This window comes from Amblyomma maculatum, chromosome 11 (genome assembly GCF_055883805.1).
Source record: "Amblyomma maculatum isolate TAMU_Amacu chromosome 11, ASM5588380v1, whole genome shotgun sequence".
In the NCBI taxonomy this organism is placed as follows: Eukaryota; Metazoa; Arthropoda; class Arachnida; order Ixodida; family Ixodidae; genus Amblyomma; species Amblyomma maculatum.
In genome coordinates this window covers 107188736-107207774 of record NC_139354.1, presented here as the reverse complement: position 1 = coordinate 107207774, position 19039 = coordinate 107188736, and the positions used below count along the sequence as shown (strand labels likewise).

General features: G+C 47.3%; 1 protein-coding gene and 1 pseudogene across 1 annotated transcript in view; one reads left to right on the top strand and one right to left on the bottom strand.

The window, feature by feature from the left end:
- Positions 1-16425, bottom strand: part of LOC146174613 (4-vinylphenol methyltransferase 2-like) — a 32746-nt gene extending 16321 nt beyond the window's left edge. Inside the window, exon 1 of the mRNA XM_084585022.1 lies at positions 16322-16425. The gene's annotated coding sequence lies outside the window, so the exon portion shown is untranslated. The remainder of the gene's footprint in view (positions 1-16321) is intronic.
- On the top strand, positions 348-13138 carry LOC146174614 (F-actin-uncapping protein LRRC16A-like; annotated as a pseudogene).
- Positions 16426-19039: the final 2614 nt, after the last annotated feature.

Sequence of the window (19039 nt, the reverse complement as noted above, 5' to 3'; positions counted from 1 at the left end):
AAAGCACTGCGAATCCATTCTTCTTGTACAGGTGACGAAACGATACTGTGCATGCTTGCATACAAGGGATCTATTATTACTTGAGCTGGCATGCCGAATCTCGATTTTTCCGCCAATTTGAGACATTGTGCCTCACATTAAATAAATATTGTTGCTAGCAGGGGACAGAGAAAGAAATTTTCGTCCCGGTGTTGCGCAGGTTTGCAGACAGCGCATAGAGATTGCAGGCAACCGGTCAGGTGGTAAAGAAAAGCAAATAGCCTGTGTTGCTGCTACACTAGAAAAGCTTGCCTTTATAGAGAGAGAGAGAGAAAAAAAAGAAGTCTTGAGAATCGGGTGGAAGGAAGATGAAGTGCCGCCTGAATCAGACGTGTTTCCAGTGCGGTCCATCAGCTTCGTCCATTTCACCAACGACTTTCCATTTCACCAACGATGCAGCTTCGCTGCATGTGCTGATGAACCACCAGCTGTTCTCCAAGTCGCACCGGTGATAGTTGTCGTCGTTCACTGAAGTTTGGACTCGGACTCATGGAACGCCTTCGTCCTCCAGGCACCACGTCTCCCATTAAACGAGCTGCCCAATTGACATCGGAGTCAAAAACATGCCTCCAAGGAACTGCCCACAAGAGAGGGCGCCTTTCTTCTCAGCCTGGACAGTCACCGCTTTACAAGGTGGTGGTGAAGCCGCGTGAGTGCTTTGATGTTACAACTTTGTCCCACCGTCTTGTCCAAACAACCCTTGGCCTTGGAACGACGGGATTTCAAGGCTTCGCTATTCACCGTCCTACTAACAGTATAACCATCTGGGTGCGCTGCTTTTCCGACATTGATCGGCCCCGGGAATTGAAAATTCTGCCTGTGTCTGACATACCCGAAACAACCGTGTTGACAGTACAAGCTTATCTTGCATCTGGATCGGACCTTCGACGTTATGTCGTTTCTGAGTCGGTGCTGATCCCAGAAGTGGGAATGGCAAAGTAAGGTTGTGTCCGGGAATTTTTGTTAAGTAAATATTTGTCTTGTGGTTATGGTGTTGCGATTGAACCAAGGTAGAGCGGTTTTATGGATACATCTGATGACAGAAAACTCTGAAGAGGAATAACGTCCACGAAGAACGCTATTACGAAGGAATTGAGCGACAGCATTAGACATGTGCTGGACCGCAGTGCCAAGGTGTCATTCAAGTGCATGGTGCGCTTGGAAGTCAAGCAGGACAAGACAGAGAACCGAGTGCTGGCATTTTCTTCATGTAGATTTTTTATCCTCACTGCCAAAGTACCAACCAAGATTGAGCACTCATTTCATTATTTGGAGATTCAAACTGTAGAAAGCAAAAAGCCAAACCAGCTCTGCCTGACCATAGACAACAAAGTTTACACATTTTATTCAGTTGATCCTGAATCGAATGATGTTGACCACATGATCATCCAGCTAGGAACTGCTGTAAAAAGCATTTTTCCACAAGTGCCTTTGGAGTTGATAATCAGACGAGTGGAAGCAGTACCAGCCGTGAGACTTCAGCCAATGCTGTAGTTCAACCAGTCGGCCGAAGCCTCAGAGCCAGGTCCATGTGGAAACTTCTCAGCTCAGTACATCTGCATGTGCGACTTTCACGGACTCCCTTTCAGAGAAGATGTGGCATGGGACGTAGACACTATATATTTGTCTCATGACACAAAAGAGCTCTCATTGTTAGACTTTGATCACCTAGAAGACCGAGACCTGGTGCCAATCATATCTACTCTTTGTTATAATGCCTGGTTCACAAAGTTCCGAGCAAGCAATGTGAAGCTTGCTTCAGAAGCACTTGAACAAATACTCCAGATGATGAAACGTTCCGTGTCACTGGAGGAATTGTACCTGGATAACACAGGCATTAAATGGGAGTTTGCACACAAGCTTTCAATGACTTTGATTGCCAATCCAGACTCCCCTTTGAACTCATTGGACCTGTCCAACAACTTGATTGAGGACAAGGGTGTCGGCCAACTTTGTGGGCCACTGGGGAAGCTGCACAAGGGACTCAGCCACCTCAACCTTGCCCATACGGGAATCACTGCCAAAGGCGTTAACACACTTGCTCATGCACTTTCTTTGAATAGTTCTATGCCCTCCAACCTCACATACCTTAACCTTAGTGACAATGTCTTCAAGGATGATATTAATAACCTGTACAACTACTTGGCACAGCCAAACTATCTTGTCCACCTGGACTTGTCTGGCACTGAATGCACCCTGGAAACTGTATTTGGCGCACTGCTGCGGGGCTGCACTCAGAAGCTCGAGGTGCTGAACCTGTCGCGCAATGTTTATAGTTCAAAGAAGAGCAAAGAGATACTGGTGCCACCATCGTTCAAGACCTTCTTTTCCAGCACTGTTGCTCTGCGTCACCTTAACATGGCAAATGTCCGTATGCCTATGGAAGCACTCAAGGCCATGCTGCTTGGTTTGGTGTGCAATGAAATTCTCACTGAGGTTTGGCTTGACTTAAGTTGCAATGACCTCAAGACTCAAGGTGCACTGATGCTCGAGTCTTGCCTGCCAGGAATACGCTGCTTGTACAGCCTGGACATGTGAAAACAATTTTGATCAAGATTTGGCCAACATTGTGGCTGCTGTTGGGAAAAAATCAGTCCATCAAACGGCTTTCAATTGGAAGGAACTTCACAAACATGAAGACAAAGCACATAACACGTATGATGGAAGCAGTCGTGCAGCTAATCCAGGAGAAGGACTCTTCGCTTGAGTATCTTTCATTAGCAGACTCAAAGCTTCGCGGAGAGCTGTGTTTTGTCATCAATGCACTTGACAGCAATCAGTGCCTTACATCAATTGATATAACTGGCAACTACATGGGCCTCAATGGGGCAAAGACGCTGGCCAAAGCTCTGCAAATCAACTCTAAACTGCAAAGCATTTTGTGGGACCGGAATTCTACGCCTGCTCAGGGTTTTCAGGATATTGCTTATGCACTTGAAAAGAACTTCACCCTTAGGTACATGCCTTGTCCAGTTGTCGACATCACCTTGGCAATGAAAATTGCACCTGACCGCACTGAGGCTGCTTGGAAAAAGATTTCTGACCTTCTGCACCGTAACGTGTCACCAAAAAAGCATAGCAACAGCCAGGCGTTCAGATTGCAGCAAGGCTTCCTGCTGAGCTCCACCCAGCAGATGGTGGACCGCTGGATGCTTTATCTTCAGGATGTCATCAGAACAGTGCAGGCCTCATCTTCGGAAGATGTCACTTGTGACGAGGAAGTGCTCAAACTGAACGATACCTGAAGGATGCAAGCAGTGCCAAGCAGCTTTTGACCCGTCTACATGATGTCGTCCTGCAACAAGAGGAAGCAGGCAACCCCATTGAGATAAAGCTGCAAGGCTGTGTAGATGAGATGGAGAAGACAGTCAATGCATACCTCAAGGGTACTGCTTCAAACATGTTAAAGTGCATTGAAGACCAGTGTCCAACTATAATGTCTGATGAAAAAGTTCGACCCGGATATCGCCCCCAAAGATTTTGCGTCTTTTTAGACTGTTCTACACACAAGGTCTCCTTCATGGATCACTGCCTTGTCGTGGCGGAGGGGCTTGCGAAACTCAATGAAGTCGTGAGCTCTGCTATGTAGGGCCACCCAAGGCAGACAGGTCACGCAGAGAGTTCTGACAAAATGTGATTCACTGGAGAAGGTAATGGTAACCCACTTCAGTATTTCCTGCCAAGAAAACCCTATGGCCAGTCACAATACCATTAATGATATGGCGCCGGAAGGTGAGCCCTCCAGGTTGGAAGGCGTCTCACATGTTACTGGGGATGAACAAAGGGCGATTCCTAGTAGCTCTAGGACGAATGAAGCGGCTGGGCTAAAGCCAAAAGGACGCTCAGTTGCGGATGTGTCGGGAAGCGACCGGAAAGTCCGATGTTGCAAGGAGATATATCACATAGCAATATGGAATGTAAGATCTATGACGCAAAGTAAACTGGATGTCGTCAAGCGAGAAATGGACAGATTGCACATTGATATCTTAGGTATCAGCGAGCTCAAGTGGACCGGAATGGGATAATTTAACTCCGCGACCATTATGCCTTTTATTGTGGGCACGAATCCAAGAGAAGGAGTGGGGTCGCTCTCATAGTAAACAAAAGAATGGGCAAAGTAGTGCTAGGGTACAACCCCAAAAACGACCGAATGATTTCACTTCGGATCCACGGTCACCCTTTCAACATAACAGTTATGTAAGTATATGCACCGACCACTACTGCTGAAGAAGCTGACGTTGAGAGATTTTATGCGGATCTACAATGCCTTTTAGACCGCACCCCGTCATCAGACGTCGTTTTTCTCATAGGAGACTGGAATGCTAAGGTCGGAAGTGAAGAAATATCCGGAATTATAGGCAAGTTCGGTCTTGGCGAGCCAAATGAAGCTGGGAAGAGGCTAGTAGAGTTTTGTCAAGAAAACAACCTGACCATAGCGAATACTAATTTTCAACAGCACAAGAGGCGCCTGTACACATGGACTTCACCGGACGGTCTGTACAGGAATCAGATCGATTATATTCTTTTCCGGCAGAGATGGAGAAGCGCTATACAAGTAGTAAAAACAAGGCCTGGGGCCGATTGTGGCACCGATCATCAGCTTCTTGTTGCCAAAATTAAGCTTCGATTGAGGAAAACGCAGAAAACTAGAAGGCCTTTCAGGTATGGACTGGATCAAATTCCATTACAATATGGTGTGGAAGTGAGGAATCGATTTCAAGAATTAGATCTAGAAGATAGAGAGCCCGAAGAGATGTGGACTGATGTTCGTGATATAATACATGATGTTGCTACTAAGGTAGTTCCAAAGCAAAAGAAATGCAAGAAAGCAAACTGGTTATCTGAAGAGGCTTTGCAAATAGCTGAGGAAAGGAGGATGGCAAAAGTTAAGGGGGAAAGAGAGTGATACAAGGTTCTCAATGCGAATTTTCAGAAAATAGCAAGGAGAGATAAGAATGCTTTCCTGGAATATATAAGACAATCAAAGATATCAAAGGAAGCTTCTGTGCTAAGCTGGGCGTGATAAAGGACAAACGAGGCAAGAACTCACTGAAGCCTCAGAGATAAAGAAGAGGTGGAAGGAATACACAGAAGAAAGGTACAAGAAGGACCCGAATGTGCAAACCCAACATAAGACGGTTGTGATTACTGATCTCGAGCCGGGCATCCTGAAGAGTGAAGTTGAATGGGCCTTAGCCAGCCTTGCTAAGAACAAAGCTACGGAATTGATGGCATTCCAGCTGAGTTGCTTCAAAACCTTGTGGTTTCTACTTGGACATAGGCCACCAACCACCACGGGTTCGAGCGTCGCGCGAGCCGAAGCCCCGATCAGCCGTAACCACGCGCACACTGAAACACCGCAGCGTGCACTCAACCTCCACCGGGAAGAGAGCACTTCGCTGCAAGGACACAAACCTCCAAGTTCACAAAGGAGACGTTTATTGAAACGCCATCCTCCAGCGGCACACACATACACACACACGCACACACATACACATATATACAAAACGCACATACACACACATACTCAGTCACCGTGTCAAGGGAGCGCGCGAGGAGCAAGGCTCCCCTGCGCGCACGAAGTGACACGGAGTGCGCGCCGCAAGCACGCAAGGGCGTGCTGTGATCTCTCTCTCGCAGTGACCAGAGGGTTCCTTAGAGAGAGAGTGGGCAACCACCGCAAGGTACGCCTGTCGCGGATCGTTGGATCACGATTGACAGGCTCGAGCTTCGCTCTCAGGTACGACCCGGAGCAGACGAACTCGAGTACACACTGGTCTGCGCGGACAAAGGCCGGCAGACAAGAACAGTTGCGTACGCACCTTGCGATGTCTCGGAGGGGTCTCCTTGAGCTCCGCTCGGACAGTCGCGCGAGCGCGGCTGTCGAAGCGGTGCCGTGTTCCCGCGAAAAGGCGCCAATGAGAACAGCCACTGGGACGCCAGGGCGGAGCTGCGGCCCGAACGACAGTGACAAGTCGTCCGAGCCTCTCTCCGCCGCCTCAGGCGGGAGAAAGGGAACGGGGAGAACAACTGGGAAGCGGGCGGCGGCCGCGCAAAGGGCAGCCGCAGCAAGCCCGAATCCCACAACCTCAACCATGACGCTGTTAACATTCTGCATACATTATGTCAGAAGATTTGGACAACCCTGCAGTGGCCACACGATTGGAGGAGGTCAGTTTACATCCCCAATCCAAAGAAAGGCAGTGCCAAAGATTGTTCCAACTACCGCTCGATCGCGCTTATTTCGCTTGCTAGCAAGGTGATGTTGAAAATCCTCCAAGGTAGGCTGCAGCAGTATGTGGATCGGGAGCTTGCGGACGTGCAAGCTGGGTTTCGCAAGGGCAGAGGAACTAGAGACCAAATTGCCAACCTTCGCTGGATCATGGAAAAAGCAAGAGAGTTCCAGAAACCCGTTTAATTCTGCTTTATTGATTATGCGAAAGCGTTTGACTGCGTAGATCACAGCAGATTGTGGCAAGCTCTCCAAAAGATGGGAGTTCCAGTTCACCTCATCTGTCTCCTCAGGCACCTGTATGAAGGACAAGAGGCCACAGTCAGAACTGGGCATGGTCTTACTGTTTGGTTTCCGATTGAAAAAGGAGTGAGGCAAGGCTGCATACTGTCGCCCTGCCTATTTAACCTATATGCAGAGTGCATCATGAGGAAGGCCGGTCTGGACGAGTCTTCAGCTGGAGTGAAGATTGCTGGAAAACGTATCAACAACCTTAGATATGCGGATGATAACACTTTAATGGCAGAAAGTGAAGTGGAACTCAAAAGACTTCTGAATCGCGTACAAGGAGAGAGTGAGAAGTTTGGGCTTAAACTGAACATTAAAAAGACAAAGATCATTGCGTCTTGCCCTATCAAATCCTGGAGCATCAAGGGACAAGAAGTGGAAGCTGTGACAGATTTTCTCTTCTTGGGCTCCAAGATTACCTCGAAAGGAGACTGCAGCCATGAAATTAGGAGACGCATGCTTCTGGGAAAGGGAGCAATGGTTAGCCTTGACCGCCTAGTAAAAAGCAGATACATTAGTCTGCCAACAAAGATCCGTATAACTTGTGCTATGGTCTTTCCAGTTGTGATGTATGGATGCGAGAGTTGGACTGTGAACAAGGCTGACTGCCGAAGAATTGACACGTTTGAATCGTGGTGCTGGCGAAGACTCTTGAGAGTTCCTTGGACTGCCAGAAGATCAAATCAGCCGATATTGTTGACCATAAACCCAGACTGCTCATTGGAGGGTCAAATTCTAAAGTTAAAGCTCAGCTACTTTGGTCATCTGATGGGAAGAGAGGAGTTGCTGGAGAAAGATTTGATGTTGGGAAATGTTGAGGGTCGCCGGAGAAGGGGTAGGCAGCGAACGCGATGGTTAGATGACATCCTCGAGGCACTGCAGATGAAGTTATGTGATGTTAGGAAGATAGTGAGAGACCGGAAAGCGTGGCGTGACATGGTCCATAGGGTCACGAAGAGTCGGACACGACTGAACGACTGAACTGAACTGAACACACAAGGTGGTAGAAGCACGCTACATGGGTAAAGGACGTACATGTCTGGTTACGTTGCAAGAGCCTCTGTCTCCTCCGGCGCGCATCTCACTTTATGGGGAAATCGCGTGTACAAACCCGGAGTAGTGCATTGTTATCGGTGCTTCCGCCCGGGCCACATGAGAGCTTCCTGCCCATCTCTAGCACCCACCTCTACGAGCTACTCTGATTCCAAAGAATATCGCTGTGGCCTTTGCCGTCTTGATGACCATGACATTACGTCCAAAGACTGCCCAGTAAAGCTCCGCGCCATATTGAGAAACGCCGCATGCGCTCCCAGAAACAACGCGTGAAGCCAACATTAGAGTCACCAAATGATCCCTTGCCAATATCGAACCGTTTTTCACTGCTTCAGCTTCACGAAGATGAGATCATTGCAAAACCTGCTGTGAATGAAGGTTCCTCCGCACACGAAGATATGATCAGATATTACGGCGTGGCAAACCACGCTCCGCTAGATGTCTCCAAAACTCGGAGCTCACAGATGAACCTACATACGAAATTGTCGAATTGGACAAAGAACTTACAGTTCTGCTGGAGCAGGTTCCACGTCTCTCCCAAAGACGAGCCTTACTTGCACGATCGTCCGTTCGTCCTTCTAATCATCCTCCTACGAAGTCTCAATCACCTGCTCACCGTTCGCTTGCCCCTTGTGAACCACAAGCACCTGCCACATTGTCTCCTGTGCAACTGCTCCATTTCGTGGCACAGCAACTGCAACAACTCACAAAGTTGCTAATTGCTAACCTTCCTCCAGTTTCCTAAACATGGATCAAACATTGAAGAGCAACAGTTACGTGTTGGAATGGAACTGCCGTGGTTTCGTCAACAAGGCAGGCGAGATCCGTACACGACTGCGCATTGGTGAACTTCGTGCGTGGGCATTGCTTTTACAAGAAACAAATACTCTACTCCCGCTTACCGATTTCATTGCCTACTCTTGCCCGAGCATTCCAGACTGTCGATGCAGTGCTATGTTTAAGACACCTGGCAAAGCGGCCATATATGTAGCCGACTGTTACACCCAAACTGAGGTTTCACTGGGATTATGGTGCAACAAATGGGAAGAGGTAGTGGCTGTGCTAGTTCGCCTCCCCCGAACCGATATAATTCTTGTCTCGTGCTACATACGTCCGTACAGTGGTGGATCACCTAAAATAGAGCTGGGATGGATTGCGTACCTTGGTTACAAATACCCGGGAAGTCCCATTTTGGTTGGAGGGGACTTTAATGCCCCGAATTAAACTTGGGGTTATTCTACTGTGCGGGGAAGTGCAGTGTTGGACGCATTTACTGATGTAGATTTCGTGCTCCTTAACTCCCTAGGCACCACAACACGACGTTGGGATGGTCCCTGTTTACTACCGTCCTCTCCAGACCTCACATGGTGGTGTGGGGCACGTGCTGTTTCATGGGATCGAGAACTAGACTGTTGGGGCAGTGACCATTATTCATTACAAATTGGTTTAGACCCACATTATCAGCGCCGCCGTAGACGCGGCTGCTTGGTCACAGAGTGGGACTTGTTCAGAACGCTACTAAACAACACCCTGCTCACAACTGTGGATCCACAGGAAGCTTTGCGCACTGCACTGAAAGCTGCAACTCATTTCATTTGGGTAGAGGAAAACAGACCACCTTCGGATCTGCACCTTCTTCGGCTATGGGCAGCTCGTCGCATGGCGGAATTGGCGTTTATTAGAGAACTAACTTTTGAACGCCGATTCACACTACTCCAGCTAACAGCAGCGGCACGCCGACATGAGAAGCGCCTTTCTCGTCAGCGATGGCAGGACTGGTGCGCATCTCTTAACGCAACATCTACTACTCGATCATTATGGCGCACATTCCGGTCCATGGAAATCGGCAGGTGTTCAAAGGACCCTGCAGGCAATGCCTTCCTAGCATCTGGACAGTCTCCAAGCCAGTTTGCATCAGTGGTGGTCAGGAATTTATTTCAGGATTTCAACCACATTCCACCTCCGTTCACCAGCCTGAATAATCGCCTGCCAGAAGCGGGCTCACCTCCAACCAAAGATGACCTTGAAGAAAATGGCCGAGTTTATTGCAGCTATTGACCAAACGAAACCGCGCAAAGCGCCGGGGCCGGATGGCCTGACATACGAAGTGTTTAAAAATATTGTCCAATCAGCTCTAGAGTGGCTGCTTGAGGCCCTGAATACAATTTGGACCTCTGGAGATGTCCCGACCCCTTGGAAACACGCTGAGGTGGTGCCAATCCCTAAGCCCGGGAAGCCTCCCACTAAGTTAAGCAACCTTCGCCCAATAGCGCTTACATCCACACTTTGCAAGCTACTAGAACGCATGTTAGCTATGCGCCTGTCACGGTGGCTTGAAAGATACAACTTGTACCATCCAGTTCAGATTGGCTTTCGCCCTCATTTGGGCACTGAAGATGGGTTGGAACACCTTTCAAGTACGGTGCTATTAGGAGGACGATCCCGCAAAATCCGGACCATTTTAACAATGGACGTCCACAAGGCCTACGACAATGTCAGCCACTCAGCTATTCTAGCCATTCTACGCTGGCTACGTTTCCCATCCAGAGTATGTAACTTTGTAAGATCATTCTTAGAAGACCGTTCTATTTCCATAAGGATTGGTAAAGAACGTGTTGGACACTTCAGCGTAAAGAGGGGTGTGCCTCAAGGATCCGTGCTGGCACCAATACTATTTAACATGGCGCTCCTACCTTTGGCCTGGCAACTAGCAACCATTCCGGACATATTTTATCTGATGTATGCAGACGACGTCACAGTATGGTCACTACACACGGATCTAAGCCTCCAAGAATTAAGCCTTCAGACTGTTCTTCACAAGACATCTGAGTGGTGCACGAAAATTGGCCTCGCCCTCTCAGTAGAAAAGACAAACTTTATGTCTATCACAAACCGATGGGGTAGACGCAGGCTCTTACAAGTACCATTACAGCTGTCATTGAACGGGTATCTGCTCACTACCACTTCGTCGATGCGAGTCCTTGGTGTCGAACTGGACAGTTCTGGTTCAGCAGCGCCATGGGTTCGATCTGCACGACAGAAAGCCGCACCTATTTCGGCGCATAGCCCAGAAAACAGGCGGTGCTTGCAGCAACATGGCTCGGACGTTAGTGCGTTCTGTGTTACAGCCTCGGCTTGTCTATCAAGCCCAATTTCAACGTCTCACATCAAGGGATTGGGACCGCTTGGAAGCAGTCAACAGAGAGGCAATGCAAGCCACCACTGGCCTCCCTCGCCTGACATCCGTTCCCACTCTCCAAGCGGAGGCCTAGCTGAACACATTTGATGAGCTCGTCGAGCAGCCTCGCGTGCAGCGCGCTACCTGAAGCGTGAAGCTATTCCTGTAGCGTCTGCATTAGCGCATTATTTTGATTCGTCTTGTACGCTGCTTGAAGCAACGCCTTCGGAACCTCTATGGAATCGGCCACAGATGACAAACAACCGTCCGCTACGAGAAAAGCGCCGAGTTCAACATTCGGTGCAAGAAGCTAAGCCAGATCATTACACAGACACTACAGGAGCACTTCAAGCTTATGTAAACGCAAGCACTGACTATGAGATTTTACATACTACCCTCATTTGTCCATTGCTTCCTGAAATACGCCACATATGTTCATATAGAACAGAAGCAACGCACCTTCCTTCTCTAATAGCAGAGCTCGTTGCCATTCGCGACGGTTTGTCTACATTAGCAGACAGCCTATATGCTGCACCCCCAACCATTCGGATCTTGGATACAGAATCAAGCCAAGCAGTCCGAGCATTACGGAGTATAGCTAATACCTTCGACATCATCAACAATATCCGCAGAATTGTGCAAACATATCCTTGCCCTGCGCGTGTGGTGTGGGCTCCCCACACTACGCTTCGTCTCACAGAAACTGATGATGAATCCTGTTCCCAGAAAGTGACATATCCTCTGCCTATGTTAAAGTTGTCCGCAGGAGATGCCGTAGTGCCTGCAAAAAAATTTCTTCGCCGCTCCACGCGTGCTTTAATTCCACCGTGTGGATCAAAGCTTCCCGGCGGTTTAACTCGCCGTGAGGAAGTGGCGCTGAGAAGAATCCGCGTGGGTGCTGCGTTAACGCCTGCTGTAAAATATTCCTGGACCACCTAGACTGCTCCCATGAACTGCCCTTTCTGCACAGCCCCTGCTATGGAGGCCACACTAAACCACTTACTAACAACTTGGCCTGGTCTTCGAGCGGCCCGCAGAACACACCTCAGAAGCCGCTCTTACCACCCTACCAGACCGCCCGACACAGGGGTATTGACACATGGCCTACACCACCGAGAGCTGTTGGCATTCATTGCTGCCACAGGCCTGCATCAATATATTTAAACCCTTAAGCCGAAGGGCGAACTTGCGCAATAAATAAAAAAAGAATCGGGTGGAAAACTTGTTGACCGTATTATAATAATCAGAAACCGGGCATCGTTGATTTAGAAAATCAATCATGAAAATGATATCTGGAATTATATGAGGTATAAAAGAATAGAAAATGTAGGTATCAAAAATCTGGAGCATGCAATAAATGAGGCGATTATTGATTAAAGCTTAGGTTTTGCTTCTGCAGGAATTAGAAGGAATACGTACTCTTCGAAATACCAGCACTTGAAAGAAAAACTGACAATAATGCTAAGCTTTAATCTGCGAAAATTCTCAGTGGGAGTATGAGCGATGTGCACTCGGGACATTATTATGCCACTGCGCAAAGCCCCCAAAATACTAAGAAAGCGTTTTCTTCAAGTCATCGGCTAAGTCCACATGAACGAGCAATTGCACCAATGGGAGCAAAAATATGCGACGTAATGCTATCGTATAATTATGCACTACGTCACTTGATAGCAAAAAAAAAAAAAGACCACTGTTCAGGGCAAACACTGCGTCATGCCGTCAGCCTCATCACCGAAAGTAGCATTTATAAATGTAATATTCAAATTGCGTTAAAGAAAATAGAGTCGTCTGAATTTTTTTACAGGCTCCTAACCATGCTTTGTTGTCAGAGCTGAATGGTATTTACAAGTGGCATCAAAGACGACAGCGAATTACTCCAAAGTACAAAATTGTAAGAAAGAATAGACAACAGGAGGAGGAAGCTTATTTTTCGGGGAAACGCATTTCGGGGAAAGGCGGCTCGCCTCACTACATGCGGCTGACTCCGCAATTCGGCAACCATGCATACGGGGTGGGTGGTGACCTAGGGCAATGTTGCCGTAACTGGTGGCCTACTCCAGCGGTACGTTCCGGGGCAGGGCCTATACCTGAGTTTGGTTCGTCAGAACAGATTTCGTACGGTACTTAATTAGCTGCCTTAAGGAGTGTCGAGACACCAGATTGTTTAAAGAAGCGTTAACAAATCTTTCCTCCAGGAGTCCCGGCGTTTCGACGGGTTCCCGGAATGCAGAATACCACCGGAACTGTGGACTTTTGGGATCAGCATGGAAGGGGAGGGGGCAACGGGCTGCCTCAAGTGGCACGGGCTCCTCGCGCCGCACCTGCGGTCAAATGCGGCCCGCCGATGACCTTGGCTATAAAAGCAAACAAGGTGTTTGCCGCCATTTAACAGCAGAGTTGAGATATAGTCGGTGGTTCATATAATTTCGCAGTTCTCTGAAGGGAACACTTTGAGCATGGCATGTCTACATGCATATATTTCACGACGTGAATAAAGGTGTAGTTACAGAACGCTCGCTTTTAGTTTTTTTTCCTGGTTCTTCTACATCGACGCGAAACCAAGGGACGACCGCTTAAAATTTTAACTGTTTGGTTTGGTTTGCGGGGTTAACGTCCCAAAGCGAATTATGCTACAAGAGACGTTGCAGCGGAAGACTCCGGAAATTTCGACCACCCGTGGTTCCTTAACGTGCACTGGCATCGCGCAGCACGCGGGCGCCCTGCTTTTCGCCTGCATCGAAAAGCGGCCGCTGCGGCCGGGTTTCAATCCCGCTTCCTTGGGCACGGTAGTCGAGCAGCCGCGGGACTTATAAACAGTGTGGCGCGGTTTTTTTATAAAACATAAGTAGCTGCACACCGGGTTTTTCACCAAAATTTTAAATGTTCTTAGAAATCGCGAGCCTGAAATAGAAACAAGAATCCTTTCAGGAAGAAACTCGCAGCCACGACAGACGTAACTTACTGTAAACTGCTCTAATTTTATAACAGAAAACCCAAAACGCAGTTATTTAAGTTTAATTACCAAGCTTGCATGGCTATAGTGCCAAAGGGGAGTTGCCCTTGACAAAACAAGGCCATATCAGGTTTTGATACCAAGAAAACGGACTATTTTGAAGCCATGCAGCTCAACAAACTCTGAGGCTTTCTTTTCCCTCACAAAACTGATACTGAGCTCACAAGAGGCGATACGCGGCTCATTACACGTGTAGTAGAGGTTCCGTGGGAACATGATGTCCACTGGTGACGCAATGGAATTAAGACAACACCTAATTCGAACTGTCTATCTAAGCGTTCCTCTCTTGCAGCATCGTTTTTAGAAATAACGGCCAGGCAGCTATATACTTGATCAGTGTAACAGAAGAGGACTACCCGCCCCCCATAAGTATACCGCGGGAACACGCGGCTGGCATTGACTCTCCAGCCGTTTTCCTTGCACGAAACGACTAAGCAAAACAATGTACAAGTGCGCAGAAAAGTAAACAACGCGAGCTATTGTGTCCGAACATTTTTCACGCGTTACCCAATTAAAGCTGGGCAGTTTGTTATGTAAAGTCTGCTATTATATGCTACTGCGCTCACTAATAGATAAATACTGCTTCTTCGTCTACGCTAGGGAGGACGCTATTGCACTTTGAGCCAAACAGGGGGGTGTCCGCTCCTGTGCATGACATAGCACAGTGACACTTGCAGTTCGAACTGGATGCCGTAGCAAGCTTTCTGCAAGTTAAAGTGCTGTGCTTCGATTTTGTGCGAGAAAGCACCGGAGTCTTTGGCACCGCTGGGCTTTTGCGAAAAAAGTGTCACTTCCTTTCAAAAGCTGGAAGGCATAGGAGGAAGGAACCTCTCCATTGGTTCTAACCACTTCACTGTTTTATAAAAAAAGATAAATTTCTGTTAAACAGCGCTGCAATTAAAAACGGTATTGAGTAAATTACGGCGGCTGTGGCTGATTCTTTGTGAACTCATTTTTTTCTTGTTTTTAGAAATTATGGAAATAATTCGCTGAATAAAATTATGTATACTTTCACTAATGCCACCTGACTTCCTTTGTATATGCTCTCGTCATAACATGGTCGTTGCATGGTAGCTCTCCTCTACCCTCTGTCTCACGCACCCTCCGTATAATGATCCGTACGGCAATGAATTGAAACAGTCTTGCAGTTTGGGCTGTAGGGAACAGTAGCACATTTAAATAATTGTCAAGGCATTCCACACACAGATATTACTGCGGGCTCCCACCTCTCCGCTTACCCCTATGCAGACCTGATATTTAGCCATATGTAATCGATTCTACCAGATGTCTATAGCAAGCCCTTCCGAGTCGTCCTTAAGTGCACCCTGAAATCCAGCGAAGGCCACTTGGAGCCCCACTAGTCGCAACAAATCACAAAATCCTTCATGAGCCCCTATTGGCAGGTCTACTGCGTATACCTTCGTAATGCCTACTAATGTAGATGGGTCACATATAGAGGAGACCAGAAGCGGTCGCGCTATTATATAACGCCTTCAGGAAACGAGGGCTGTCCGGTAACAGTTGGCCTTTACAGCTCTGCGAACGCTGGTTCACCAATTCCCAAGACGAAAGGCAACCCTTGAACTCGCTTTGGCCATTCCCGAGACCGAACTACACTTTGTACTCCTCCCGCATACGAACAGAGCGGAGTACCCCTGTTTCGGAAGAAAGTACCTTCGTCACTTGATTGAAGCAAGCGCGGAACCTATTGCATATACCTACTCTTAATGCTTTCTCTGTACCATCCTAAAAATGGACATTGGCTGTCAGCAGCCTTGCGCGGTTTGTAAAAAGATCTTAATTGCGGTTGCTACATACCTTGAAACGCATGTATAGAGGCTTCCCTTTGTACATGGTTATTTTTGTACCTGGCTGCAACCTCCGACGTTTTCAAGGGCTCCTTTTTACAACCCGTCCATTCTCACAAAATTAAAAGAGCTTTGAGCGTATCAAATGTGTATCAAGATGTTTCGCAGGCAACCTCCCATGTCCAACTTACTTTGGCACGGCGTTTATTTGCAAGTAAACTGGGACATTGCATGATATTACTATGCACATGTTGTCGCCAATTGTTTAAGCTTCCGAGCTGAGTAGCGAAAAAACTTGCCTTGGACATTTTTCCTGCTCTCGCACCGAGCAGCAAAAACTACTATAAGAAACTGAAGGACCGCATATTTGAAATTTATTGTGAGGTAACTGCGAAATAATGTAAGATTTTTTCATGCTGATAAAAATGCCCTAAATGTTCATTGTACACCAAAATTCTGTTTCTAAAATTTCTCCTGCGCTAACAAAAAGCAAATAAATCTCGCATAGAAGGTCATTGGGCTTAGTTTTTGAGAAAAAATAGAATCTTACCGAAGGAAGATTTGCGGATATGTTGATTTTTATGACGCAGTTTTACAAAGTGCCTAAAACGTTGCGCTCCAAACGGCTGTCCTTGAAATGTCCAACATTTTGTGGATATCTCATGCTTTCAAGAACAGCCGATTGCAATATTTTCGAAAAAAGTACCCACCTTTTGCCGTACAGAGCAGCAGTGACACGCAACGAAATCCTTGTAGTCACAGTGCGAGATTATATATACTCCGATTCCAGCGGTGTCCTCGGAGCTTGTTCAAGTTGAATTACACCATAAAAAAGGCAGTGGTCGAGGAGGGAGTGATTTCGAACGGTTGCTGCATAGCCGCAACGGAAATAATTATTTTTTTAAAGGCGTTTCCTGTAGCGCGCTCGGCTCATAGGGACAAAAAAGGGAAACAGAAAAGTAAATATGGTTTCAGAAAAACACTTGCAGCATGCTGTAAAGTGCCTTCCGTCATTCTGGAACAAAGGTCGTCACAGCTGCGGCGTGTCAAAAAGACGCACACTTGGTCCTGAAGTTGCGGTTGCTGTTAATTAAAACTAGGATGCATCAGTACACAATGAATGTTGCATGGTACCTCACTGCGTAACCGTGACCTTTTATTTTCCGTCCTCGCCTATCCTCGTAAATGGCAGTTTACACGTGCAGTACATCCCTCTCGTATTCTAGGTGACATACAATACTGCTCTTGTTTTCTGCAGGCATGGCAGACACTTCAGTTTTTTTGTTTCATAACAGCAGCAATGCTGCAGCCGGTGCACGTTGTCGTATGTAAAGCTCACCAGCTTCGATAGCTCTGATTCGGTGAAGTGCTTTCTTGCCGAATGAGTGGGTGTAATACCTCAAAATAACCTTATACAGGCACAGAGGGACGTTTATATTAGGTAAACCAATGAATGTAACGTTAACTGAACTGCCTAAGTGAGCATCCTACAGCAGCCGTTCAATGAGCGTTACCCCACTTAGCTCGTCACGCGGGCGCTTCCGAGTGGTGGCGCCATGGTATGAGGCACGGCAGCCACTCAAGCAGATTAAATCTATACGCCAGCTTTTTTTGAAGGGCCACTGACATATGCGTGACGTTTTAAACGAACAAGCTCAAAGCTTCGATCAGGTATCGGAGATAGTCTCGGCAAAACACTACAGCGATGCGCATGTCGGAAAAAAGCAAAAACAAATGAAAGCTTTGTCATGATACCTTTCAAAAATCACGCTTCCAATTTTTCTCTGCGCTAGCCAAAGGAGACACGGGGAGAGCATACAACCAAGGATGGCGTCTTTTGGTCCGTCTTTCTTACTGAGGCGTGAAAGGTGGGACACTGGGAGTACACAACTAAATGTGTTAGCCATTCTATACGCGCATTTCCGCCGCGCCTTTCGCCTAAGAAAAAGCACACAGCCACACAAAAAGAAGGTTTTTAGTTTTTCCATATACGCTCCATATACGCTCCAGAGCACCGTGCTCCAGAGTGTTCTGTGTGCTTGCCGGTTATACGTTCGCTTAACCGCAAACACAGAAAATACTTAGACGCAGAAATATACACGCATACTTTCACCGTCCTGATTTTCTAAGAGAGAGCCTCTCGTCAAGGCTACGATGAAGGAAGAGAAGAAAGAGTGGAAGGATAACTTCTCTGGTTTCGAAAAAAAAAGTCGCCCGGTGGTACCCATTCGGTTTGGGGACTAGGCCCAACGCGCACGAGACAGCTAAAACGAAGGAAAAAAATGTGTGAAAAATGCTGGGCCATGACGTACGCATGTGACGTACTCAGACACCCCACCTTCCGCCGAGCTTGGAGGAGGAGGAAAGGCAATTCGGCTTGCGGAGGCTAGAGGCCAGGCAGAGAAGTGAAAATGCTCTGAAATGGAACGGAAGGAGAGGAACACTGAAAAATCGGTTGATTGCGGTGGTTTTAACTGCGCTATTAATTACTTGCTTAAAAAGATGTTTGCGACCTTACATTCTGGCGTCGAAGTCTCACAGTCACCAGGGAAGAAAATATTCTGACCGGAGGGTGGACAGAGGCCTTTTAAGGGTGGCAGATATGTCAGAAGCCTGCCCTATTGGTACGGCGAGCGATTAGATGCAGATGATCGCAAAAGTTACTGTGTCCACACAGAGACATGTGGTTAATCGATAGCTTTGCTTGACTGCTGCCATTTACTGCGCATTGAGCTATTAACAGCGTTAGTTAGTAATGGTAAATAATATATATTGGTGGCAAATATTAATGATAAATAACGCCTTTTGTGCTAAGAGTTATCGCCAGTTGACTGCTTAAACAAGCGGTTGCATTGAGAGGTCAATGATTACCTTTAATATGGGCTTTGCAGCACAAGGCAGAGTTCGGTCCATCACTGGTTCAAATTTTCTTTAGGAGCTATGATGTTAGCAAAGGTCCATTTCAATGTATTTCACCCCAGAACAGCCGACTACCAGGCCGGAGGAAACCTTGCATCCTAGACTATTATCCTATTATCAATATTCTGCAGAGGACAGAGCCTCCGACACCCGTGGTAGGAGTCCTGGACAGTAAGAGTAAGAAGGTTTAGAAGCTATTAAAGGGACCATTAGAGACAAGTTTATAACATTGTGCTATGACGGCGGGAAGAATGCCCCGAGCATATCAGCGCGGACTTAGCACGGGCGACGTAATAAAACCGTACAAGTACCGGTTTGACAATACCTCTCAGGGGGTCTGTAAGGGTATTGTAAGTGAATAATGAAAATGCACAGGTGGTCGTTCACATTGCACAACTCCACAATTACGCGATACAGTAGAGCGCTCGCTGTAAACTTTTTTTTTTTTTGCTTTCGCGGGAGCACGGCATCATTACACACAATATACAAGAATCCGATTCGCTTACAAA